General features: G+C 43.9%; 1 protein-coding gene across 4 annotated transcripts in view; it reads right to left on the bottom strand.

The window, feature by feature from the left end:
• Window positions 1-25,979, bottom strand: part of hivep2a (HIVEP zinc finger 2a) — a 71,808-nt gene extending 45,829 nt beyond the window's left edge. Inside the window, exons 1-3 of one of the 4 annotated variants that reach the window (XM_069515277.1) lie at window positions 25,446-25,875; window positions 18,487-18,543; window positions 3,491-3,544 (exon numbers count right to left, since the gene is read on the bottom strand). The gene's annotated coding sequence lies outside the window, so the exon portion shown is untranslated. Of the gene's footprint in view, window positions 1-3,490; window positions 3,545-18,486; window positions 18,544-24,213; window positions 24,507-25,445 lie in introns of those variants that run through there. The other 3 variants (XM_069515279.1, XM_069515278.1, XM_069515281.1) reach the window with 3 other exon arrangements.
• Window positions 25,980-27,355: the final 1,376 nt, after the last annotated feature.

Raw genomic sequence — 27,355 nt, 5'->3', positions numbered from 1 at the left:
CGAAGGCTCTGCATGTATCTGAGCAGCGAGAGAGCAGCTTACATAAATACTTGATAATATCTGGATTGCTCTCAGTCTGAAAATATATAATCCTCCTTGTTAGACTCACTCAGCATGAGGGTGGAGCGAGGGAGAGAAGAGAGGAGGAAGAGAGGGATGATGGATGGAAGAAAAACTGTCAATGTGAAATGGATCCGGAGGCTGAAGCACGTCGTGGTTTTAACCAGATGAAACAGTGTGAACAGCTACAGCTCTGACAGCGCTTGTTATCTAATGTCACGTCATGTTCACGTCACCTCAGCAGAATAATCAATGAGAAGGTACAGAGACTCTTCCAGGACGGTCACCAGTTAGTTCAGCTCCTTCTTATATAAATACAACTTCCGTTGAATGAAACAATTGTACAAACGTTAATATTATCATTATGTGTAACACTGACACAAGTTTGTTGACATCAGTTCTCATATTGTGAAGGAAAATATATAGTCGATGTCAGAAACTCGTTCACGTTGGCATGGCCGTTAGGCAACACACCCTCTGGAGGGCAGCGCAGAGTCGAGAGTTTCTGATAACAACAAACGTGGCGACGGTGAACCAACGATTTAAGTCGATGAATGTTCCTGTGACTTTAGTGTCAAATCTGTCCATCAGAAATGTCGGTCTTTATCTTTTGCACGCTCTGTGTCATATCTATTTCCTGCTGAAAAGGAAGTGATGCCTTCTATGTTTCCGGTGTTTAAAAAGGGAAAGAGAAAGCGGGTCAGTGAAAACAGCGCCACCTACAGAAAATCAGAGCAAATGAAACAACTTTTGTCTGAACAGTGAAGGGTGCTATAAAAACAAAAGAGCAACCAGCTCTGAAACGAAGGTTTGTCAATTTAAACAAAATGACGTAAAGAGTCAGAAGGTCGAGGTGCAGATTTGGATCCTGAGAGAGAACGTAAAGAGACGTTTGTCTTTTGTAGCTGCTGCGTCCTCCTGTACTCACTTCTCTTCTTCTTTGTTAATGGGGAATATTAATTTCCTGTATTCCATCTTTACTGGATTAATATTTGATGATTTAATATGAGTCGGAGCGTCTCTTCCTTGTCTCCAGCCGGGCTCCGCTTCAGTTTTTGTCTCTCCACTGTTTTAAATGTGATTTCCTTCTGTCTTCTTTTCTCTTTGTCTATTGTTTCTGTCAGTCTTTTTTCTTTACTCCTTTATCTTCATCTCCATTCCTTCCTTATTGTTCTTCCTTTCCTTGTTTATTGTAAATATCGTATATATGTTTTATTTTCTTTCTCCCTCTCATCTCTCTCGTTCAGTCTAGGGTGGGTGACCATAGTGTGGACCAAAGGACAAATGCTCGAAGTTGAAGTAGACTTTTCGCACAATAGAAGATTTTCCCAAGAATTGTTTGTGGTACTTTAGAAACTTCTTATCTCGCTGCTGTACAATCGAGTGTTCAGCTGAGATTGACTCAGGATCTTTTACCTTGTATGTTCAGTCAGTGACTATAACCGGACGTTAAGGGCAGTTAGGTCCTCATCATACAGTTTGTTAGTCTCATCGTGTCGTTCCCTTCTCTCTCCTTCTGCACAACATTCAAAACTAAAGTCGTCTTATTCTACAGCAGCACTTCACTAGTTAACTGACAAGCATACACGAGTACTTGTGCAGACATTAATTTACATGCACGTACACATACCTGCATGCAAACAACCGTGAATGCCTGCAAGTGCCCACATGTGGAGCCTTACAGACACACACACACACACACACACATATTCAAATGCCCCCCCCCCCACACACACACACACAAGTGTAACAACATTCAAAATGGTAACACACACACATCTTCACATGCCTGCAAGCTTACTCATAAAATAACGAATAAACACACACACACACACACACACACACACACACACACACACACACACACACACACACACACACCTGTATAGACAACAGAGAGCAGCCGGTATAAGTGAAGCAGAGAAAATGCAAGAGTTGTTCTTTCCATAGCAAAGTTTCCCTGCAGCAAAGCACCATGGGAAACAGTGTGCTACGAAAACACCTGAGAGACCCTCGCCCAAAAAAGTCTAAATTGAAATACTTTTCTTCTTGTTGTATTTGACAGCGACTGCAGCTGTGGTTCATATTTATATTTTTTCAGGTGAACGTTGAGCTTCGTCTTTGTCGTTTACTTTTGTTTGACGATGTGAAAATATTTAATCAAAGTCAATAAAGCTTCATTTGAATGAAGAGAGTGAGAGAAAGGGAGCGGGACCACTTTAGCCCCTAAGCCACAGGGGGATCCAGTCAAGTGTTACGCAACCAAGCCATGCCAACACACACACAACCACACAAACACACACACACACACAGGCCAGCTGTCCCTGACTCCAGCAGTGAAAAATATCTCTCTTTTTGTCCATCTCTGCTTCCCTGTCTTTCTCTCTCTTCCTTTTTCTCTTTATCTGCCTCCGTCTCTATCTGTGTCTTTGTCAAAGCTTTTACACCACATGACCAAAAGTATGTGGACACACACCTGCCCCATTTAGTTCAAGTAAAGACACGGCTGTAGGAGTTTGGTGTGGACGGTACAGAGCTCGGACCTGAACCCATCCAAGACCTTTGGGACGAAGTGGAACCCCGACTCAGTGCCAAAGCTCATCCCTCAACATCAGCGCTGGACGTCACTGATGCTCTTGTGACTCAATGGGAGCGAATCCCTGCAGCCAGGTTCCAAAATCTGGCAGTTAAAGTGAAACCAGAGGAGCCGAGGCTGATTCAGCCGAACAGTCATCGGTTTGGACAAACACATATGTGATGTGTGTCCGAATACTTTTGACCGTACAGTGTATCTCATTTCCTTAAGTTTTATCTCTCCTCAGTTCTTCCTCTATCCCTTCACCCTCTTTCCTCATCCACATCTTCTCCATCACCCAGCACTTCACTCTCTCTCTCTCTCCCTATAACCATGTCACTCTACAGGGTCTCATGTAGCCAGCGGCACCTGTCGCCCCCTGGGGGTAACACACACACGCAGACAAACACTTGACTCGACTCTGTGTTCGTTGTTAGAAGTCGTGCAGTGTGTATAGGGGGCTTCCCACTTTTAACAATGGCAACACACACACACAAACACGCACCCGTATGCCAGCAACCTTCCCAGCAGGCCGAATGAAGACTGAGCACAATACCTCGAGTTCACCCTCATTAAAGACAATCCTGCCAGCCTCACACACAGACACACACACAGACACACACACACAGAGCAGTAGCTGGCTGTGCAGGTACAGCTGACAACAGCGGCTGACGTCAGCTCTTAAAGGTTACCATAAACTTCCCTCAGTGGAAAACACAGCAGAGCCAGGCTGATTACAAAAACTACAGTGTTTACCCCAAACGTCTGTTCATTAAAATTAACGAGCCAAACCTCAAAACACAAAGGTTATACCGGACCTTTAGTACAGACGATCAACACAATAATCCCACATACCTGATTCCTGGACCAGGGAAGGAACACCTGTGACATGGTGCCATAATCTCAGCCCTGAGGAGACAGAGAGGAGCAAATGAGGACAAAAGTTAATGATTCCTGTGTTCATGCTTCTGTTTTCATTACAATTGCCCAAATTTCCCCAAAGCTTCAACAATCACATCGCCGTTCTTAACATAAGATCGATGGTAAAAAGTTTACGGACTAAAGGTACACAAATCTCATTTTCGTTGATCTTGACAAAATTGAAACCATTTGCGCCATTTGAAAACTGGCACCAGCTTCTTTTGTACCACATTTAGATTTAGTTAAATTAGATTGATAAGTCTCATCATATGAAGCCTCACACGGGGCACCAAAACAAATATGTAGCATTTTGGCAGAGGCACCAGCACCTACTGGCAAGTTTTAATGAATTCACTAGTTATCAGTCTCAAACCCTCCAATGCGCTGATCAAGACATGACATATGGATCCTATGATCGTCAGTGTCAAAGGCAGCAGTGGGTCTGAAGGCACCAGGATAGTTTCCTGAATGAAGAACTGTCTCTGCACTATGATGTGGTTTAGAACCAGATGGGAACATTTCATAAATGCCATGGTTATTTAAAGATGTTTGCAACTGAATAAAAAAAACTCTTTCAAGGTGGTATGGAATTTGCCCGAGGTTAGATTTGATTTTCTTTTTGATAAGACGTTTAAAAGTAGCTGTAACACACCCCAACATCAGAGAACAGAACTATTGACCTGAGTATTAAACACCTCTTTGAGTATGTGAGAGTGAACTCCTCCTAGAGGGCGAATTGTAGGCCTCTGATAATAAGGCTAACATAAGATAATAAGAATGACACAGACTCAAAGTGATGGAGGTCAGCTGGGCACAGAGAAAGTCTATAGGGCGGAAAACTAGCCAACTCTTAAAGTTCAGAATAGGATAATCTCTGGGTAGCAGGTCAAAGTATAAATATGCATATTTTACCCTTTTGTTAATGGTGTTTACTTTTTTACATAATCCCTTTAAACACAAAAACAGTAATCATCTGATTATACAACATTAATCTATTATTATCAGTAATACGAGGTTGGACCTTGGTGATAGCCACCTGTCTCCCCCTCTATCTGTTTGTATTTCTGTCTGTCTGCTCAGCTGTTTGTCTCTGTGTGTCCTCCAGTTCAGGCTTGCCCCATGAAGCTAAAATTATTCGGGGCTGTCCCCACGGACGCTCCAGCTATGTGTCCGTTTCAGGGAAGCATACTTTGGTCCCAGGGACATCAGGAGTATCCAGTTTAGTGTTACAGAAGCAAACTACGCCAGTACACACAAACACACACACACACACACACACACACACACACACACACAGCTACTAGGTCTGTGCCAGGGTTAAGGGGCAGAGCCGTCAATCACAGCTGACTGAGCCAAACTAACCCACCAGCCTAAATCTGTGAGTCATTTTTACTGATTCACGAGCCAACTACATTCTAAAAAAAAAATGGTGCATCACATGACTGTTGGAGTCCAGGAACTTTACCAACATAAGAGTGTTAGATCAGAATCACAGTGAATAATGATCCTCTCCAGCCCAGATAAGTTTCTGGAAGGATTTCTCAAAGTACCAGCAAATTTCAGCCTCATTTGAGTCTAATCTTTTCCAACACACCCTGGCATCACACTCAGCACCACTTCCCTGATGTGTTTTCCAGCAAATTCTAGTAAAACTGCTTTTATCCATTTTAAAATGTGATTTGGGCGTCGTTTGTGCCTGTTCATCATTCATGTGTCATTTCGTCCACCTGCGAAAGAGAAGAAGATCCGTAGATCCGTGTGGAAATAAAGAAAAGAAGCTTTTTCTTATTTGAATCTGTGTTGAGATCCAGGAGCAAGATTTACAACTTACCAGGAGCTGTCCAACCTGGGCGGAGGCGCTCTATTATACCAGTGTAATGACATATTTGGGTCAAGATTGTGCTGATGGGATGGTTACGGTCCAACACCTAACTTGGCTCTGCCCAGAATGAAATAAATACACCTGACAACACCTTCAACGCTGAGTTATTGATACCGGTTTGGGGCCATCACACCTGCAAAGAGACCGAAGTTGAAATCTACGCTCACCAACCATATTTTGCTGCAAAGAATTTCTTGAAAACCACTGTACTTTAAGAGGTGGAAACAGCAGGGAACTTCATCGAGAACCTTAAAATTTACAAAATACAGGAGAATGGAACCCATCATTTCAAGAAACTCCAGGAAAGAAAGTAAATATCTGTGGAAATGTGTTTTATAAAACTGTTTTCTTTGAGGTCACCAAGATTTTATTTGTGCTGCCACAGAAGAGGAGGAGTGTCACAGGGAAATTTGTTGTGACAAAAACAATAAAAACACTAATCAATGAGCTAAATAAGCTTCATTAATCCAATAAGACTGGATTACGAGCGTACTCTCCCTTTAGAGACGGAAGAGACGCAAACATAATCATTTCCAGGACATGTGACTTATGAAATACATAATTATTTGCTGAAAAACTTGTGAGATAAGTGAAATGCATTGTGGGGAATGTAGTTTGTTTGTTGGTGTGCTCTTTGATGAAAACAATGAAAGAAGATTCAGACCCAGATGACGATCCGCTGACCAGAGCTCATTCTGTCAGACGTATATATTTTGAGGAGGAAGAATCTTTTTGGCTTCTTTAAAAAAAAGTTGCTGAGAAATTCAGTTTGTGTTACCTGTTGTAAATTCTGTCAGCTCTTCAGAAAAGCCTCAGGTTTTAAGTAATTGTGTTCGAACAATGTTGAGGTTTTTCAGCGAGTCCTTATTCGGCGTCTTAGGTCTTAATGGGTTAAGGTTAAGATAAAAACGTTCAGATTAACATCAGTAGTATCTGTTGAAAAACACGAAATCTGCAACGGAACCACGGTCGATGTAAAACTTCTATAAAAATGAAGCATTCAGTCATAACTGCAGCTCTGATAAAATCTAAAATGGAAATGTAATGTAAAGATCAAATTAAGAATCATTTTGTTGAGGAACTCTCCCCCTAAGCTGACATGAGAAGCTGCCAGCCTGGCTCTGTTTGTGTCAGTCCGTCAGCCAGCGCTTCGTTAACTAATTAGTGAGCTCGTTTATCTCATTAGGCTCTGATTGATCTGCCAGCTGATGGACTGGCAACCGAGCGCCCTGTGTGTGTCTGTTTTACGTCAGATGGAGCGAGCTAATCGATATTAACAAAGCAGGGAAGAGTTTAACTGTTACGCAACCTCATTATCTGGCAGTGACTGTGCAGGAGGGGGGGAAGGATTCCAGTGTTACACCAATGTCAGCAGAAGGGCAGCCTTTCCTGTTAGCTCAGATAGCACGGCGAGCTGGTCATCGGGTGATATCTGATGGTCAGGGCATGGCTGGATTCACACAACGTTTAACTGTGTGTGAGCCTGACACACACACACACACACACACACACACACACACACACACACACACACACAATGTCAAACACTGCAACAAGATGAGTGTCAACATGTTGATATATTTATTATTATTATGAATTTCCTCTGTGAATTGACATTTTCCATCATCTATGAACCTTCAGCTAAATCTGACTTCCATTGTCTTAATTTGTTGTTGCATTCACTCATTTTTTCCCTAAGTTGTTTTTGCAGCTCTTATTTTTTCCATGAAATTAAAAGAAGGAAAAAACAATAAAATAAAGGAGTTGCAGTCAGCAGATGAGTCAGCCTCCGCTTCCCGACAAAAACAAAACAGAGCAGGTTGTTTACCATCAGGACGCAGACTCGGAGGAAAACTTAAAGCGTGACGGGAAAGCTTCATTAAAGCAGCGTGGGAAATTTGTTGTTGTTGTTTTTTTAATTCAGTCTTTATTTCTCTGGGGGGGAATTCCACACATTCCCACCTGGGAGCTGCCCCATATATCCACCGCAGACTGGGACCTGAACCAGGAACCTTGAGGACAGCAAGCCTGCTTCTGTCATCTTTGCCCTTTACACAGCAGAAAATGGTGCCAAATAAAAAAGCTCAGTATCCACTGTTAAATAGAAACTTGAATTTAAAGATTCCAATAGAGAAAATACTCTTATTATTACTCTACCTCCTACAGTACTGTGTTCAACAGTCATGATCACAACATCACAAGACATTTCCCAGACTATTATCCATCTTATATATAATCTATGTTGAGCTCATTTTCTTTACTCATGTACTTTACACAAAACTAGTTTTCACTCTGTAAACGAACAGAACCATGGTTCAGTTTGATCCAGATCCAGAACTCCTCTTCTGGTCGGATGAAACTTTGGTGCGTTGGTCTGAGGAACCTTTTACACCTGAAGTCTATGTTCAGATTAAACTCTGAAGTCTGAAGGTCTGAACCAAACAAGGAGTGAAAGCCGGAGCTCAGCAGCTCAGCAGGAAGTCGATCTTGTTTGAAAGCTACCCCCCCCCGCTCCATTATGGTGCGGTGCCCTGAGCGTGCACACTTCTGATGACGTGCACTAATGAGGCTGGTCCAGGTAAACGCCATCACCCTTCATTATTACATCTGTATTGACTGCGGAGGAGGACGAGGAGCTTGAGGGGAAGTAGACGGGTTTTTAAGTATAAGACTTTACAGCAGAGGAATGGTTTGTGGATTCTGTATTTATACACACACACACGCACACACACATGCACGCACGCACGCACGCACGCACACGCACAGTGTAGTTTTGACAGCCTGTTCACCTTTAGATTTCCCAGTGACGCAACAGCTTAGGGAGGGCAGGGAGAGGCCAACTGTAAAATTCTGGCTCCTCCACACACACACACACACACACACACACACACACACACACACACACACACTTTCTGCATCACCACTGCACCATTCAGCATCAAATATGCATCAAATTATATAAGAGAAACTCTTATGTAACAGACTCGATCCCCTTCTCCAGCCCAGTGTGTGTGTGTGTGTGTGTGTGTGAGTGTGTGTGTGTGTGTGTGTGTGTGTGTCAAGCTGAGGTCTGTGGCTAATGAAGCCATCTTTGCAGGAGTAAAACACAGAAACAGAGAGGAGGAGGAAGAGGAGAGGAGCCAAATATAACTCCTCTGGTCCTGAGAGGCTACTGAGAGGAGAGGAGGAGACGAGACGAGGTGAAAGAAAACGAGGTGAAAGAGGACGAGGAGAGAGAGGAGAGGAAACGAGGGGAGAGGAGATGAGACGAGAGGAGAAGAAATGAGAAGATAAGGAGGGGAGGAGAGGAAACTAGAGGTGATATGAGGAAAGAAGGAGAGGAGACAAGATTCAGCCAGTTTCAAAAGTTCAACACACACACACACACACACACACACAGGCACGCATGCACAAACACGAACGCTGCCCAAAGAAATCCGCACCCCAACATAAACACAACACATATAGCATAGCAATCTGCCACCACACAGCCGCCTCTCTGCCCGACACAGCTCTGACATTTCTGCCCACAAACCCAACGGGAAACCTTTAATGGCCTGAGGTCGGCCTGAGAGGGAGATGGAGATAAATTACAGTGTTTGGTTTGGTGAGCGGAGAGAAAACTAACTGGGAGTGTGAGTGGGTTCATGTACAGCGTGTCTGACTCTGTGTGCGTCTGCATGTGTGAATGTGCGTCTTTGTGTGCGAACATGTGCATGAACCAAGCGTGTGGTGCTTCACCTGCGACGTCTTGTTTCTACATTTAACGTCTCCAGCTACATCTCATGTTTTCTTAAACCAGAAGTGACCATATTTGGAGGAGCAGGAGGTGGAGCCTGACTAATATGGAGGTTTAGAAGCACATACAAATATAAAGTCAAAATAACTTGTTTAAACTACTGACAGAGTCAATTAAGTAAATACATCAACAAGAAGATGAAGAAGCAAACACAACTTAAATATTATTCATTTACCTCTTTACTTAAGTCAGTGTAACTTATTCTACTAAGTAATTAATTTCACTCACTGTCTTTGAGTTGAATTTAAAGCTCTAGGTAAACTTAACAAGAAGATATAAAATAAACTTATATTCAGTCTATTGGTTATATAACATTTTTGAGAAAAATCAGCTCGTCATGTTTGTTTGTGACATTTTTGGTGCGGATCCAGAATTTCTTTTCCATTCCAAGATCTGTTGACTTCTCAGAGAATATGTTGATGAAGAAAATCAGTGAGTGATTTAGTGCAGATCCAAATAAAAAAGTGAATCTAGTGAATTTGAATGTGGTTTCATAAGGAGCCTCGTGGAGGAGCTCCAAGTTTAAAGTGTGGAAACAAAAACTGCATTTCCTGCTATGACAGGTCAAAATATTTTCCACGGCTCTATGAAGTCCCCTCTAAACTTTCTATATCAGGAACACATTTGTCAACGTGCCAAGAAAATGATCATCTTAAAGCCACTTCAGCCACGATTTAGTCTCTTAAGATGCTAATTGCCGATAATTTGCATATCTACCTGGCGTCAGTGGGTATTTTACAAATTTGTTTGCAATTCTGTCCACAAAGTAAGTGGACTCGTAATGTGCTTTACTTTCATGCCAGCCATCACGATTTTGGAAGGGACATCTCCTTATTTACATTTTCGACTTATCTGAATATATTTGCATAGATATTTCTGGCCCTCAGCTGAGCGCAGACGGCTTTTAACATCCAGTGGGAATTAGATCCACGGAGCAAATTTTACTGATGACATTAAGACTAACGAGAGAACACACACGCAGACGGCTGACAGCTGCTTCTGATCCTCCTTCAGTTAACACAGAGGTCTGATATCAGCCGGTTGTCAGACAAATCCTGTCACTGACACCATTATAGTGTGTGTGTGTGTGTGTGCGTGTGTGTGTGTGTCTGTGTGTGTGTGGAATCAGGTACGTTCAAAACTAACTGAATATATTTAATCTCGACTCGTTCTTCATCAGTTAAACGACTGAAAGTGAAGAGAGACCACGCAGCTGACAGCCGGGAGAAAAAGGAGGATCTGTTTTGAATTTTTGGATTTTATTTTGGTGCACGGGGATGAAAGAGGAGATGAGGAGACGAGGGGGAAGATGACACAGGAGAGGAAAGGGGGAGAAGAAGAAAGGATGAGGGGGGAAACGGTGGAGTGGAGGAGGAGATTGGAAAGGAGGAGGAAGTTGAGAAATGTGAGGACAGCGGAGGAAGAAAAGGGAGGAGGAAAAAGAAGATGATGGAGGGAGATATCGATGAACAAGGGGGGAGAGAAGAGGGCGTGAGAAGGGAGGAGTGAAATAAGAAGAAAGGAAAGGGCGCATGGGAGGTAAAAACAAAGCAGAGAAAGAAGGGAGGAGCAGAAATGTAAGACGAAATGAAAAACAGAAGAGAAAAACAAGAGGAAGAAATGATGAGATGAGAGGGAGAAGAGAAAAAGAGGATGGATGGCAGATTGAGAGGAGATAAGAGAAGGAGGAGAAAAGGGAGGAGGAGAGATGAAAAGGAGAAGAAGAAAGAAAACAGTGGCGAGGAGGAGAAGAAGGGAGAGGAGCACATCAGAGAGGAGACAAACAGGGAGGAGACGAGTCGAGACGGGAACAGAGAGGAGAGAGGGATGAAAGAGAGGAGAGGATTGAATCCAGAGACAAATAGACAGAGCTTTGAAGAAGAGGAGGAGAGAGCGAAGGATGAAACAGGAGTCGAAGGGAAGAAGAGGAGGGAGGCATGAATGGGGGGATGGAGAAAAGGAGAGCAACACTGAGATGAAAGAAAGAGGGAAAAGTTTGTGAGGAAGACGAGGGAGAAAAGAGAGGGATGAAGAGAGGGATGCCTCGAATGAATTTTAAATTTATGTCACAAATAGAAAGAAAATCTATCTTTTTTTATTTCAATGTGGAAAAATATGTTTATCATCTTTCTGTAAAAAGAGGAGGAATTTTTAAAGGCACAGCTCTGCATTAAAATATATTCAGATATAAAACCTTGATGTACTGAATCGAACGGTTCAGACATGATTCAGAGATCTGATTCTCATAGTTGTAAAGTATGAAAACTTTCTTTAGTAGTTTCTTGGACATTCACTCCTTTTTTTTCACGTCTCTAACCATTGAAATCTAAAGCAACTAAATCCAGATTAAAGCGTAAGAGATTTGAATGAGGGCTTTAAATTCAGTAATTGTTTGGGATTTTCCTTAAAATACTTCTTGTGGAAACTTATGTAGAAACTTTTAAACCAGTTTGTCTTAAAAAAATAAATACCAGAGACTTTGAGAGTTTATCCACTGAGAACTGAGACGGTTTTAACGTACAAGATAAACGTTGGTCGGGTTTCGTCAACGTACAGACGAACATTTAATCCTTTGACTGGAGCAAAAGTAGGAAACTAAACACAGTGAATTCTTCTGCAGCCTCATGGTCGATGTTTTCAAACTAAATAAAGTCAAACCACATGATGTTGATTAATGTCTTCACTGAACGCTCCCTCGCTCAAAGCGTGGGCAGGTGTTAGACGAGAACTCTTCCCTCCTTCATCCAGGTTTTATCTGTATAATATATGTTTCTTCACACTTAAACACTTACGACTGCCGCGGAGACAGACTGAAAAAGACAAATTTCAGCGAGAGTTTGTTTTCAGGTCACGTCAGATTTACTTCCCCTCTAATTCTTCGCCTGCGTGGCCACGCTCAGCGCAAACCATCGTTAGCATGTGCTAATCCCCTGTCGTATGAAGGACGGGAGGCGCCAGGTGCTAGCCAGCTGTGCTAGCTTTTAAGCCCTAATACCCTGAGAGTGAGTGAGCTAGCGCAGAGCTAATCAGTCTTAATGCCATGCATATGGGGTTAGCTGCGGAGATGGCTAGCTGCTGTAGCAGCGGCTAATCCGAGCGGCTACAGGAGCGAGCCCAATCCCCCATTTCCCCCAAAATATGTCAATTTCAGAAACTGCAGCGTGGGATTAAGATTAGAGGAGGAGAATAAAAATAGAGCGGAGGAGAAGATAATGATAAAAAAAGAGGTAAAGCTCTAAGCACTTGTAACGGGTTATTTGGGAGGGATGCACTTTTGATTTTTGATGGCATCACTTATTGTAATTCTTTAAGAAAGAATGTGTTTCATGTAAAAGAGACGTAAAGAAGGACAAGAAGGAGGAGAAAGAGATGGAAGTAAAGAGAGAGAGAGAGAGACAGGAAAACAAAACCATTACCTACAATGTCACTCAGTAGAGTTGATCCTTATGAAACCTTACGTCAACGGAAAATAATGAGTCATTTATCATGATGATGATCTGATATGAAATGTTTTTATCTTGATGAATCATCCCGGTCTGTTTGATAAGTTAAGACATGAAGATCATTCGGCTGATTGTCGGACTAAAAACACACAAACTCACACTCACACTCAAACAAACACACCGCAGGCTCTTGAGTGTGTTGACTTCCTGTGTGAGGACAGGATGTGATGTCACGCCGCTGTGTGCTCAGAAATATCTCGGTAGCTCTTATCTTTAAGTGCGAGTGAGCGTCGGCACAAGTGCTTGAAACTGAAGCGCCTGCTGCTCTCTGTCATTCTCAGTGTAGAAAATTATAGCCTTCGCACGGGCCACTCCTCCTCCTCTTCCTCCTACTCCTCCTCCTCCTTCCGCCCGTCACATGTAACCAGCCTGAGAGCCAGGGCACTGACACAGGCCACACTCTCTCTCTCTCTCTATACCTCTCTCTCTCTGTCTCTCTCTCTCTCTCTCTGTTTCGGGCAGGAAGCCACCAAGTGGCACAGCAGAGGCGAGCCACCTGTTCCTCATGGCAGAGGAGATTACGGAGGGATGGAGGGAGTGATGAAAAGACGAGGGCACGAAATGACAGGAGGGGGCGAGCGAGGTGAAGAGGAAGGGCGCGAGGGAGTGGATGAGTGCAGGAAGACGGAAGGGAGAGAGAGAACATGTGGAAATAGGAGGAACAGGGGAATAAAAAAGAAAAGACAGAGGTACTCAGGCCAAAGCATGACAATGAAGGAGGGATGAGGAGACGGAGGGCAAGGATGAGAGAGATGTGAGGGATCTAGAGAGAGAAAGTACGAAAATTAAAAACAGGGAGAGATAGAAGGATGACAAAAAGCAGAGGTGGAGGGAAAAATTTGATAGAAAGATGAAGGAGGGATAGAAAATTATGAATGGAGGGAGACAATTAAAGACAACGATGGAAGAAGAGCAAAGGAAAAAGGAATAAGAAGGGGAGAGATCGAGGAAGGGGAAAAGAAAGGGAAGACAGAGGCCAAAAGATGAAAATGATGGAGGGATAAGGAGAAGGAGGGTAAGGATGTCAGGGCAATAAAGACAAAAAGGAGGAATAAAAGAAAGGAGGGATGAATGGGGAAAATGAAAGATGACAGCGTGAAGGGTGCTGAAAGGGATGGAAGAACAAAGACGGGTGGCTGAGGTGACAGCGGCCAATCACAATCCCTCCTCCCCTCTCTTGACCTTGTCCTCCCTCCATTCATCACTCCTCTTCTCCTCCCACAGACATCCTGTCTTTCTCTGAACGAGTGTCCACCTGAGGCGTCTCCACCTCATCCTGCAGCCACGAGTGACCCTCGGACTCCATCGTCTCTCACTGACACACGTTTAGATTTATGAACGAAGACGACGGCTCAATTCTCACGCTTGTTTTCCATCCTACGTTTTCACGTCACATTCTAACGTTAACATTTAGAACATTAGCCACAAGTGAGTTTGGTGTCGACTGCTGAGACTCGTTGTTTTCAGCCTGTATTGTCTTGATCGCCCCCTGGTGACTGCTGCAGTATAAACCCTGCCACCTCCAAAAGATCAAAGCACATATCATCACACATGTTTTCATTATTCTGGAAAGTTTGGTTAAAATTATAATCAATCTATTATGCTGACGTTAGCTTTTAGCCCAAAGCACGAGTGCAGGCCTCAGAGAAGACGCTAGCATGGCTGCAGACGCTCAGTCTTGTTACTCGTGTTTATTTCGGAGGTTTATCGCTGTTTGTGCGACCGTGTGTAGAAACTGTGGCTGATTAGAGAAGCAGATAAAACCCTCAAACTACCAGAGAACACACAACAGCTTCAGAAATGCAAACACATACAGTTTCACTCGGATGAACAAGCACACAGACACACACGAGTGCTCTTTCTTATCACTGACGTGGATTAAACAAGCATGGACCAATGCAAATATAGACACAGACACACACACACACACACATAAAGAGCATTTACAGGAAGTGTGCAGGCTGCAGAAGCAACCGTGATTTGCATGAGGAACGATGCGGAAGTGAAACCAAAGCTCCTTATTGAGCTGCACGGTGCTTAGACACACCACTGAACACACTCTCTCACTCTAACACACACACACACACACACACACACACACACACACACACACACACACACACACACACACACACACACACACACATACATACACACACACACACACATTCATCTGGCTTGACAACACATTCCCTATAAACTTTAGAGTTATTAATTAATTCATAATATTAAACTAATCAGAGTTTTAAAACACATATATGAACTCTCACATACACTCTCTCTCACACACACACACACACACACACACACACACACACACACACACACACACACACACACACACACACACACACACACACACTGCTTTCCCTGTAATTTGAATTCACAAACAAAGAGCCCATTGGACTTCTGGGTACCTGCAGGAAATGGGAAACAAGCTAACTGCTGTTGTCTCGGCAACAGTCGTATCCCATAATGCTATTCAAATTCTGCAGCTCCGTTATCTCTTACATATACACACACATTTGTACACACACACACACACACATTGAAAGAGAGGAGGAGAAGCTGCTCACCTAAAGACCATTCATTTGGACACAGCTGCTCAACAATGCATATGGTCATCATTCACCCTGTGTGTGTGTGTGTGTGTGTGTGTGTGTGTGTGTGTGTGCATGCGTGTGTGTGTGTGTATGTCAACTCTTCCTCTCCATGTGATGTTGTCAAGGGCACAGCTTGCATTGCATCCATCGTACCAAGCCGTGGTCACCATGGCAACAGAACATACACTTTCTTCCTCCACTTCACATCCAACCATTTTTTCTTTTACTTTTTTTTTTATATTTGAACATACTATTGTGTGGGGGTGGAGGAGGTGAACGTATGCCTGTGTGTGTGTGTGTGTGTGTGTGTGTGTGTGTGTGTGTGTGTGTGTGTGTGTGTGTGTGTGTGTGCGCGTGCTTTAGTCGCTTCCTGGTTGGGCTTTAGCCAATCAGAGAGCAGGAACCCATTTTTTTTCCAGTGTTGGCCACTTCTTAATGTACCAACTCTCTGGTTACCATGGCGTCTGTATCCATTTGGGCTCCCATCCCTCTCTCTCTCTCTCTCGTTCTCTTCATTTTCTTCCACTTCATTTCTTCCCATTCTTTTTCTTTTCTAAATTCAGCTGAACATTTATCTCTGTCTTGTTTGTTTTTTTGGACGCTGTTGTTTTTTTATAATTAATATTACAAATTATCCTTTTGTTTGTTTTCTTGTTTCATCGTTGATTTTATTCGGATTAATGATGAATTAAAGGAAAAACCTGAATTAATGAGCAGAGAAACACGGGCGGCTTCCACACAGGGTTCAACGTCTCACTGGTTTATGAATGTTGTTTTATTTATTCATTATATTGAATCTTATGCAGAGGCCTCAACATTCACCTGATCTCAGCCCAGTTATTATGAAACATCAAAAACAGGAATATTAATTAATATCACTTAATGGAAAAAGACGAGGAAGAAGACTAAGAAGACGATAGTTCCCATGTGGAATTTTTTTATCAGTTTATCAGAATTAATGTAAATGTTGTTTTTACAACAGAGAAACAAACTGAGAGGAAAAAAACTTTCATCACATGTTTTCTTTATCGAAACTCATCTTTTCCACATTAATCAACAACTCATGTTTCAGAGTTTTTACTCACTGTTTCTTTTTCATTCAGTTTTTATCGATGTGTCATTTCAAACTGCTCAAAAAAAAGGACGTGCACTTTCCAGCTCTGCAGCAGCCGTTGACATTTGTCACTTTCTACGTCCTCATAACCCAATAAAACACACACATGCATCTTAGAGCATGTGCACTTTCTGCAGGCACCGACGCACATCCTGTGCATGTGTCGTGCTGTGTGTGTTTTAACGGCGATGACACTGTGTGAAGTCTAAATGCCCACATGTCTACGCTCTGAGGTGCAGATAGTAATCTCTGCTTTACATGATCTATTTCTGTGCACTGTCTGACTGCACCACACGCTAACACACACACACATTCACAAAGTCGTGGGACTGATGTGAGAGTGAGGGGGAGATAGAGAAAGACAGAGGCTGTTTGGATGACATAGTTCATCTCATCCTTGTCTGTTACACAGGAAGAGGAAGTGATACTGCTCACACACACACACACACACACACACACACACACACACACACACACACCCTATCCACTACATTTGCAAATACAAGATGTTCGAGAGAAAAAAAAAAGTCTCTAATCTTCATTCTTAATCTCCCACCTCTTCACTCTCTGATATTATCTTGTTTTGAAATTCTAAATTTAAAACTTGCCTTTCCTCAAAGCCTCAAGATGCTGAGGCCTCTTGACCTTTGACCTTGGTGCTTGTAGTAACGATGGTGCGCTTAGAAAATGAAACGATAGCAAACGTTGCTGAACTTTATAAAAGGTTCAGCCTGGAGATATAAATTAACGACCATGATTGTTTGCTAGTGTCAGTATTAATCACGTGTTTTCAGGCCATGTCTCCAAAAGGTTTTTTGTGTCTTGTTTTTAACAGATAAATGTGTTTAATTTCAAATTTCACTCTTATTTTATTCCTTAGCATTTAGTATTTTCCTTAAATTTCCTTCTGGGTATTGTATCGTCTCTTCTTCTTGCATCGTGTTTTTCTTCTGTGTGTGACACGACAGCAGGAGATTCATTTCCATCAATGTCATTAGCGGCCGAGTAAAAGTTTTGAATCATAAATCTTGAAAAATCAACCGGTCAGAAAAAGTAGAATCTTGTGACGTCTATTTCTCAACAAACACGAGACCAGAGACGACGATGTTGGAATATTTTGTCGTCATCAGCTTTTGTGAAGAAACCACAGCTTCAATCCATGAAACCATCTCCACTCGTGTCTTTAATCTGTGTCGGCTCAACAGAATGTTTCCTTTGTGATTCCACCGTCATTTTTTTTAAATGACGGAAAAGGCGATGCGTCACGTTGAAATAAAGAAATACTTTGTTTTTGTCCAACAAAAAAAAACAGGGACACATTTTACAAAATTTCAATGAGATCTCTTAAAATTTCATTTTTCATGTTGTTGTCAACATTGTACCTTGAAAAACACTGCGTCTTCAGTTTGACTCATTTTAAAAATACAGCAAAGTGTATTGTGGGTAAAGAAGCAGCCGTGGGAACACAGAGCGGAGCGGTCGTCGTGTACAGCGAGGAGACAGAAACTTTACTCGCTGGCAGGCGGCGCCGCCGTTAACGTGAGCTTTTTCATTTACACTCCCGGCTGAGGTGACACCTCCGGTAACGAAGCTGGCCGGTTGCCCCGACAACCAGCTGGGAAAAAGCAGCGAGAGTAATTCTGGGTAAATGAATGCAGCTCGAACGTCTCCTCGTCTCTCGCTCTCTCTCATGACAAAAGCTGCGGCCATTTTAAATCATAATGATGCTTATTATCACAAAAGGTCTTTTCCCTCCATTTTCTCCTTGTTTTTCAGGCACTCTCACTTCCTGTCGGGAGGTTTCACCTCGAACGACTCATCTACTTTCATCTCATTGATTAGAATTCATCTTATCACGGTGAGATGCCTCCACATTGTACTTTACTCATACTGTATTTCACAATCATTTAAAAAAATCAACCTTTTTCTTCCACCTTCACTGATTTTTTCTTTCTGCAAACACACACACACACACACACACACACACACACACACACACACACACACAGTTATCAGATGCAGATCCTACCTGGTGAACTGTCGGCCACCTGGTCCGCTTTATTAAGTCCGACACTGGTCACAGCCGCTGCAGGACACAGAGACAGAAAACATATTTAAGACCATGTGCAGCCTGGTGCCGTCAATAAATATCTACATGTATTAAAAAGTAAAAAAGGAAGTAGAAATAAGAATCGAAAGAAAACTCAACATGACGTCCAGACTGAAGAAAGGAGAAGTTTGTAAACGCTGCTGGTCCAAGTTTTAGTTTTACATATTTATATTATTTTGTGCAATATTCAGGTGTCCACAAACCTTTGGCCACGTCATTCCAAAAAACAGAAAGAAAAAAAAGTTAAAGCGAGGACTGTAAAAAGATTTCCGAGTGTATTAAAGGTCAAAAGGTCACGAGACGATCTCTCTTTTGTGAAATCTCCCTGACGACGGCAGTGACGGGCCGAGGCTGCGCGTTGGAATCCTGAAAACACTCATTCCCCAAAGTCTCAGTTGTTTTCTTAACGGATCTCTGAGCGTTTGACATTTCAAACCCTCCGATAAATCCAACGACAAACACGAACACAGCAGACGCACGGTTCTGGAGTTTCAGATCGCTGCTGTCATCCGTTTGTCATCTTGATTCTCACTTTTCTTCTGTCACTTTTCTTTCTTTTGGGTGCGCTGCTTTAAAAGCCCGTTGGGGTTTCTGTTCTGCCTCACCCGCTGAGATCGGATTTCTTTTCAACCCCTGATATTGTTTGAAGTGTTATTTATCTATTTCTAATATGCAAATAACTCGATTTAAATCTATAGCAGTCACTGTCTCCGTGTTTTCATTGTACCACAGTCAAGAACAGAAAAACAACCCAGGTCAGAAAGTGTATCGCAGTGTCGTTTACTTTCATTTTGAATTTAATCTTTTTGAAAATAAGTAGTAAAACCTGCTTGGTACAATGACAGCTCTGGAAACATTTCCACCGAGAGAAAGTGAATAAAAAAAATAAGGCATAAAATAAAAATACTTTATCTCAAAAAATTAAAAGTCACATTTTTAAAATCCAGTAAACTTTATTCTATATTTTTTAATTAGAATTATTTTTACAGATTTACACAAAAAAGACAAAGTTCTCTTTTTGATAAAAGGTCACAGATTATATCTGTTCAGTTACTGTAAACAGAAAGTCCCTCAGATTCACTCGGCCAGTCTTCAGTGAACAAGAGAAACCCCTGAGCACTGAGCAGGTTCAACTAAAACATGACATCGAAAGATCCACAGTAAAGTCAAAACCTGCAACGTGCGTTTCTGGTTTCGTTTCTGTGGCGGCAGAACAAAATTCACCAGATGACTGTTGAGCGCGGAGCTAAATAGCGTCGGTGGATTTTAAAGTGAGTCACATTTAAACTGTTAAAGTTTCTGGTGATTGAGATTACACCTTTTTATTTAACTTCATTTGACTTCACACTAAACCAGAGCTGCTGGGAGTTATATTCATGAGCAGCTATAAGAACTGATGATACTGTAGAATACTTATTGTGCTCGGAGGTGCATCTCCTGAATGAATGAAGCTCTACATTTATTAAGAGCAGCTGCGTTGCCAGGAGGTGGACGTGGTGGATAACCGGCGTAGAAAGCACATGACTGTCACACCAGAGACCGGAGTTTGAGTCCCATCTGTGGTTTGGGCAGCAGAAGCTCTTTGGTTGAGGTTAAGCAAAGATTGTGGACGTTTGTGGAGCGGAGAGTGGAAACCACAGAGCAGTTTAGTGTCGCTGGAGTCGGACGTTGTACCACAAGTTTGGATATTTTGACAATAAATCAGATATTTGGTCGGAGTATCAACACACTGTGAATCAACAGCTTATCGTTAACGTCACAGAAAGTTGAGTCTGGTCACAAATCAGTTCTTCTAACCGGCGCAGGATGATCATTGAAGGTCACGGATCCACAGTCGGATGTAAAATGATTTTTAACTGCATCAATCAATTCTTACTGTGAATTCTGTTAGTGACGTGCTAATGGTTTCACTCCCGTCAGAGCAACGTGATTGGCTGGCTGCGTTTCTCGTTCAGCTGTTTTTTAAGCGCGCGATTGGCTTATCAAGGGAAGGGGGAGGGGGCGGGGTGTGGGTCAGACGGCCGCCATCTTCGGCCTCGTTGTGATTCCTTGAGGGACTCGTCTCTATCTTAATGTTCCTGGTGAAATTTGGAATATTTCATTAAAGCGTCAGGAGTTTGATGAAGAGCTGCCGGAGGTTTGTGCTGCGTCAGTATATCACCGTGAACGCGGTGTTATTCAAATGGGAGAAAAGCTTTCGCGGTCTCGTCTGCTGACAGCTTGGCTCGGCGGCGAGTGTCCCCACCCATATGGAAAATCAGTGTTCCTCTGCGTACAGCGTGTTGACTGTAGAGTTACATGTGATTTATAATCCGCTCACACAGAACTGGCAGCGCACAGGAAAAGGAAAACAGGGCGACGGCAGCTGCAGTTGAGATTTTATGATCACAAAACATTGATTTAGCTCGACTCACTGATGCATTAATGAAGTGAGACTAATTACAAGCCCATGATAGAGGAGGCCAGTTTGGGGAAAGGTCTCTCTCTCTCTTTTTCTCTCACTCCCTCCATCTCTCCATCATCTCCTTGTCCGTTTAAATACCTGCACGCGCACACACACACACACACACACACACTCACACACACACACACACACACACAGACACACACAGACACACACTGACACACACCTGCCAGCCCGTGCAGTTCATCCCTTTGAGTAATGACAGGTTGGGTTACAACATCAGCCACACACACACACACACAAACACACACACACACACACACAAACACAAACACACACACGCTCTTTCCAGCGAGCTAAAAAAAACGAACGATCACATTTCCCTCCTCGTTGAGAAGCTGTCACGTGATTGGGCGATCGCTGATGAAAAGATGTTCTTTGTTGTTTAGAGACGAAGAGTTTTATGAAACTGACGAGAACAAACTGATTCAGCTTCCACTCATCTCCTCTTTACTTGTTTCCGTCTCTCGTTATCTTGTTTCCTCTCCTTTCTTTGTTTCTCTCTCTTTCCTCTTCTTTAATATTTCCGTTTTCATTATTCCCCGCTGTCTCATCTCCTCCCCTTTACTTCCATCATTCCTTTCTCTCGCCTGTTTTCTCGCCTCTCCTTTTTATTTTTCTCTCTTTCCTTCTCTCCTCTCCTCTCTTCATTCATCTGATTTCCTTTCCTTGTTTTCTTCCCTCTCCTCTCATTTCCTTCCTCTTCCTCCATAATTCTCATATTTTCTTTATCGTTATCTTGTTTCCTCCCTTTTCCTTGTTTCATCTCCTCTCCTCTCCTTCCTTTTATTCCTCTTTTCTCTTCTTTTTGTTTCCTTTCTTTCTCTCCTTCCATTTATTGTTGATTTATTTTCTCCTCTCCTCCTGTTTCCTTCCTTCTCTCTTTACATTTTGTTCTTTTCCTCATCTTTCTCTCTCCTCACTTTCCCCTTTTTGTCCATCTCCTCTCGTCTCCTTCCTTCCTTCCTCCTCCATTCCTTCCTTCATTCATTCATCTCCTCCTCCTCCACTTTTCTCCATTGTTGTTCCACTGTCAGTTTCTCCTCCTCTCCTCCAGGTGTATATGTTTTCGGACGGAAAGAAAACCAAACCACAGAGGAACAATTTGCAGGAGAAGCCAGTGAACCAACTCATTAGGCTACATATGTGTGTGTGTGTCTGTGTGTGTGTCTGTGTGTGTGTGTGTGTGTGTCTTAATAATTTAGCCGTCGCTGTCAGGACCATGGTCACCAGAGCGCTCTCATGTTCCTCTACAGCTCTCAGGTAATATCACACACACACACACACACACACACAGCTCAGCGTGAAACTTGAAATCCTCCTTGAAAGCTCTGAATTCGTCGCTTCCTTTCCGTCACACAGACTCACTGAGCTCCGTGTTACTGTGTCGCAGGTGCGTCCTGTAACAATGCAGCTCGTCTTTGTTAGAAATAATCCACACGGAGGCGTCAGATACGTTACAATAACAAATTGAATGCTACGACACGGAGCGGAGCCACGTTTCCTCTGTCAAAGGTCAAATCTGTAAACCTGGAATCATTGATTTTTTTCAAATAAATCACACACTGAACCATAAAGACTCACAACGATTTTTAGGGACTTGAATTTCCACTTAATTTTCAAAGCTTTCAGTTTTTTTTCAAATCTCATTATTTCTGCCAAACAGGAAATGTTTCTGTTTTGTTTGTCTGTCTGTTATTCGTTAGCAGGATTCCGCAAAAAGACGACTGTTGGAATGATGCGGGATGGATCGGGGCAGAGATGCAGGAATTCAGTCTGCGGTGGCAGCAAGTTGCAACAGATTCCCGGTGACAAGTTCACAGACCCGAGAGTGAAAGACAAGTTCTCGCAGCTGAAACTTTCTGCGTGGATGGTAAAAACTTTATGAACAAAACCACAGCACATAGGTTAAATATCGACAAAACGTGAGGATGATGCTTGAGATTTAACCCAGCAGCGACTCAAGGCCCAATGTTTGTGTGTGTGTGTGTGTGTGTGTGTGTGTGTGTGTCGCTGCATCACGTCGCACCATACATCTGTATTCATTTCATATTCTCCAGCGATGACATGTGTGACAGCAAAATACGAAGTTATCACATCTGCAGCGAACGAACAGTCAGAGGAGGGGGGGGGGCTGACGAGTGCCCGAAAAACATTCAAATGATTTAACACACACATACATGCACACAGACACACACAAACATGCACACAGACACACGTGTATGCAAACACACAAAGAAATCCCACAAGGCCTTAGTAATAACTAATTGAATATTTGAATGCAAATCCTCCGTCCACCCTGGTAACTGTGTGTGTGTGTGTGTGTGTGTGTGTGTGTGTGTGTGCGCATGGATGCCTGCTCCTACGCAGTACACCACGATGGCCATCTGAGGTGACAGTGAGACAGATGGTATGTAGGTCGGCCTCTCTCCATGCACACTCACACACACACACACTCACTCACACTCACACACACACACACACATCTACCACAGACACGTGCACGCTCACAGTCAGCAGCGTGTGTCCCGACAGCAGAACGAACGCCGTCTCTTCAGCTGCAGGATTAAAACCTCGTCACCTCCACACAGATGAATTCATCTGTTGTTTTCTCTTGGATTCACTCTTCACTTGTTTCTTCACTGTTCTGCAGAGCTCACTGATTTTCATTGGTCCTAAATATCTGTGTCTGTTTTAAACCTGCATGTTTGGAATTAGCTGCTACTTTGACCGGTGGTGATGCTGGTCGCAGCTTTTCTTTCAGAAACTGTAAAAGTGACCTGCAGGATTTTTTTTTCAAATAAAGTTCAGTTTTCCCGATTGTTCAAAGTTCAGTGAAGCTTGACTCGGTAGAACCTGAACTGGAGAATCATTTGTCGTTAGGTTGATGAGTCTCAGCCGTCACTGCTACTGAGCGCTGGCCGAGAGTCCTCATAGTAAGTTTATCTTTTCATATGCTAGTCTATGTAATTTAATTTCATTGTGTAGTTTTTATTGTCCAGCACTTTGGTTGGTTTTAAATCTGCTCTATTACTAATCTTGACTTATTTGTGAAAAATAATTGCACAGAGAGCAGAGCACACAGCATCCCTCACACATCCTCATATCCTCCACTCTGCCGTAGTGTCCTTGAGCAACATCTCTTTACCCCCCCCCGATGCATGCAGCGGGTCGACCCTGACCTTTGACCTCTGACTGGTAGCCTGAGAGGTGCAGGGAGGAAGAACTGGAGCTTTTCCTTCACACTGAGACCAGGAGATTATGACGAGCAATAACACAGGACGTGCCTGTGTGATGAGGCTGCAAATCTCTGCTCGGAAAGAAAAATGCAGCGGAGGAAAATTCTGAGAGCAGAAGAAAAGCAGAGACAGAAAGAGAAACAGAAAGAAGGAGAAACAGAGAGAAGGAGAAACAGAGAGAAGGAGAAACAGAGCAAAGGAGAAACATAGAGAGAGAGGAAGAGAAACAGAGAGAAGGAGATACAGAGAGAAGGAGAAACAGAGAGAGGGAGAGGGAGAGAGAGGAAGAGAAACAGAGAGAAGGAGTTACAGAGAGAGAGGAAGAGGGAGAGATAGATAGAGAGAGAGAAGGAGAGAGAGAGAGAATGGCCGGGTCGTGCGTCGGAGTCTCCCCGACCAGGGCCCCTCTCTAGACGGCAACACGTCATGGAACATTCCCGGAACCAGCCAGCGCACCACCCACCATCTCTCTCTCTCTCTCTCACACACACACACACACACACTCTCTCACACACGCACACGCACGCACACACACATAAAGGACTCAAACGATGAACACTAGATGTGGAGTCGTTGCCTGTTTGAACATCTACACATGAACACAGTTGTCGTGTTCGGACACAAAGTGACAACAACACAAAAAGCGGATGTGCCACCGTCTGACACTGAACAAGGAAACACCAGAGCGCGTGAGCTAAGGTCACTGTCTCAACTCGCCTCGCGCGCTGCCCACAGATCACAGGGGCGTCATGGCAACACAACACAGATTCACAGGTGAACTTCTAAGAATCAAACCGCTGAGGCGCGGGCACGTCTGCACAGCGCGCACGAACGCAGATGATCGACCTTCCAGACACCATCATCATCCTCACACCTCTCCCAGCTCCAGACCCTCCAGCAGCCCGGCTCCCTCCCTCTCTCCCCCCCGGCCTTGCAGCCACCCTGGTCGAGCAGGCTACTGCAAATTCCTCAGGATATTACGCAACCCGGGTAATCTGCATGCAATGCAATGCGTGCCCGGGGTATTCCCCGTGCACAGCCTTGCCCTTATAAGCTAAACAAAAAGATCCAGAGCCGTGAAAACAGTCCAGAATGTGCGTCATGGCGCAGAACAGCTCGCTGTCACTGTGAAATGTGTGAGAATGTGTCCGGGTTTCGTTTCTCGCTCCTCTTACCTTCAGTCTGCGCTGCGCTCCGGCTGCGCGCCTCCGTCTCCGAGCGAAAATGACAACAAGCAAACCCGGTGACAGGAGATCCGATTCCGGGCTTGACACCTCGATGGTTGTCCGCCGAGAGGCGAGGAGACGGTTGTTAGAAATCCACAAGAGTCGAGGGGCAGCGGGAGGGAACGTCGCGGCTGAGACGGAGCAAAAGTTGCGCGTAAAAATGGAAGGAATCCTTTCCGACCGGATTCGTGCGGCCGGAGCTCCGCGGCTGCAGACAGACAGTCAGTCAGTGTGCGCGTCTCGCTGTGTTGTGAGTGTGCATGTGTGCGTGTGTGAGAGGGTGAAATCAGGAGAGACACACACACACGCACACACACACTCATGCGCACACGGGGGTTATTCCAAGCGCCACTTCCCAGAATAGCAGCAGAGAGGAGAGGGAGAGAGACGGAGTGGCAGAGCGGTGGAGAGAGAGAGAGAGAGATAGAGAGAGAGAGAGAGGGCGTGTGTGTGCGTGTGTGTATGTGTGTGTGTGTGTGTGTGCGCGCGCTTGTGTGACGTCGTCGGATCCCCCAGCGCGCAACCAGGGCAGAGGGAGGGGAGGGGAGGAGGAGCAGTGGCCGAGGAGGAGGCTCTGTCTGCAGGCTCAGAGAGAGCAGGATTCCCCGGTCACCTCTGGAGCGACCTGTCTGTCTGACTGTCTGGAGGACTGCACGTCTCCCCTGCTTGCTGCCTGTCTCTCCTCTCAGCTCCATGGAACTGAACTGAATACTTCCATGTACAGTTTGCAGTAAAAACGAGCATGAATAAATATTACTACTACCAATCCGACTTTCTATTATCGTTTGTGTGTGAGTTAAATAATAATATCTCCAGGGTAACGTGCACCAAACTCATCGGGACAATATTAAAATCTGCAACATTATTAACCCATCGATCGCCGGATTTCGACTCATATGTTGTGTGATTTAGTGGCATCTAGTGGTGAAGTTGCATATTGCAACCAGCTAAAGACTCACCCTCCACTATCAGGCAGGTAAACTGTACGTGGCCTCCAGGTAACGTCAAAATGCAAAAAGGCCTCTCGAGTTGGGTTTGTCCATTCTGGGCTACTGTAGAATTATTGTGAGAATGTAAACGAGTCTGTCCCAGAAAATGTCCTGCTGCTTCTTCATATGAGAAACAAACTCTTTCACCGAAAACATCGTATTACATGACACGTTCACATTCAAGCAAATGTTCTTGATGGGCGGGCTTCCCACTGGAGGAACAGTGGGTGGTACAAGACAAATATGTGAAATATGTTTCCAGACCATTCATTCATTTCTGTTTCCTTTATCCTGACAGATTTTTAGGTGGATCCTCGGTCGTCGTGCGACTCGCCCACTCCAGCTGATTCCCCTCATGGAGGAAAGTCTGGAGTCTATAAAACCCGTCCAGTTCAGAGCACAGACCTCATTCACGCTGCTAATAAATGAAATCCTGATGAAGTCGGCTCTTCTCCTTCAAGCAGGTTGGACAGGTTTAAAAAGTGACTGGACACAGAGCAACTTTGCACCTGAGGCATCACAGGTTTGATTCCTCTGACAGTGTGAAACGCAGCGAGCAAATTCTGACGCGAGGCTCCGCCGCGATGAGAAACCGGTCAGACTTTTGCACAGCCGAAACTCAAATAGCTCCCATTGTACCTGGGAACAGATAATCACACATAATGGTCCAGTAATTGTCTCGATGGCACCGTCCACTGAAGAGGAGAAGCTATCTGAGGTGAGCGTGACTGAGGGGGGAGGAGGAGGAGGAGGAGCTGCGGCTCTGCAGGGACGGAGCCATCGATGGAGCAGTCAGAGAAACTGTGACCTTTTGTGACTGGATTGTCACTTTCCCCCTCAGGCTCCGTCTACGCTAACAACTAAACTCAA

Source organism: Paralichthys olivaceus, chromosome 19 (genome assembly GCF_024713975.1).
Source record: "Paralichthys olivaceus isolate ysfri-2021 chromosome 19, ASM2471397v2, whole genome shotgun sequence".
Taxonomy (NCBI): domain Eukaryota; kingdom Metazoa; phylum Chordata; class Actinopteri; order Pleuronectiformes; family Paralichthyidae; genus Paralichthys; species Paralichthys olivaceus.
This window is presented reverse-complemented; position numbering and strand designations above follow the sequence as displayed.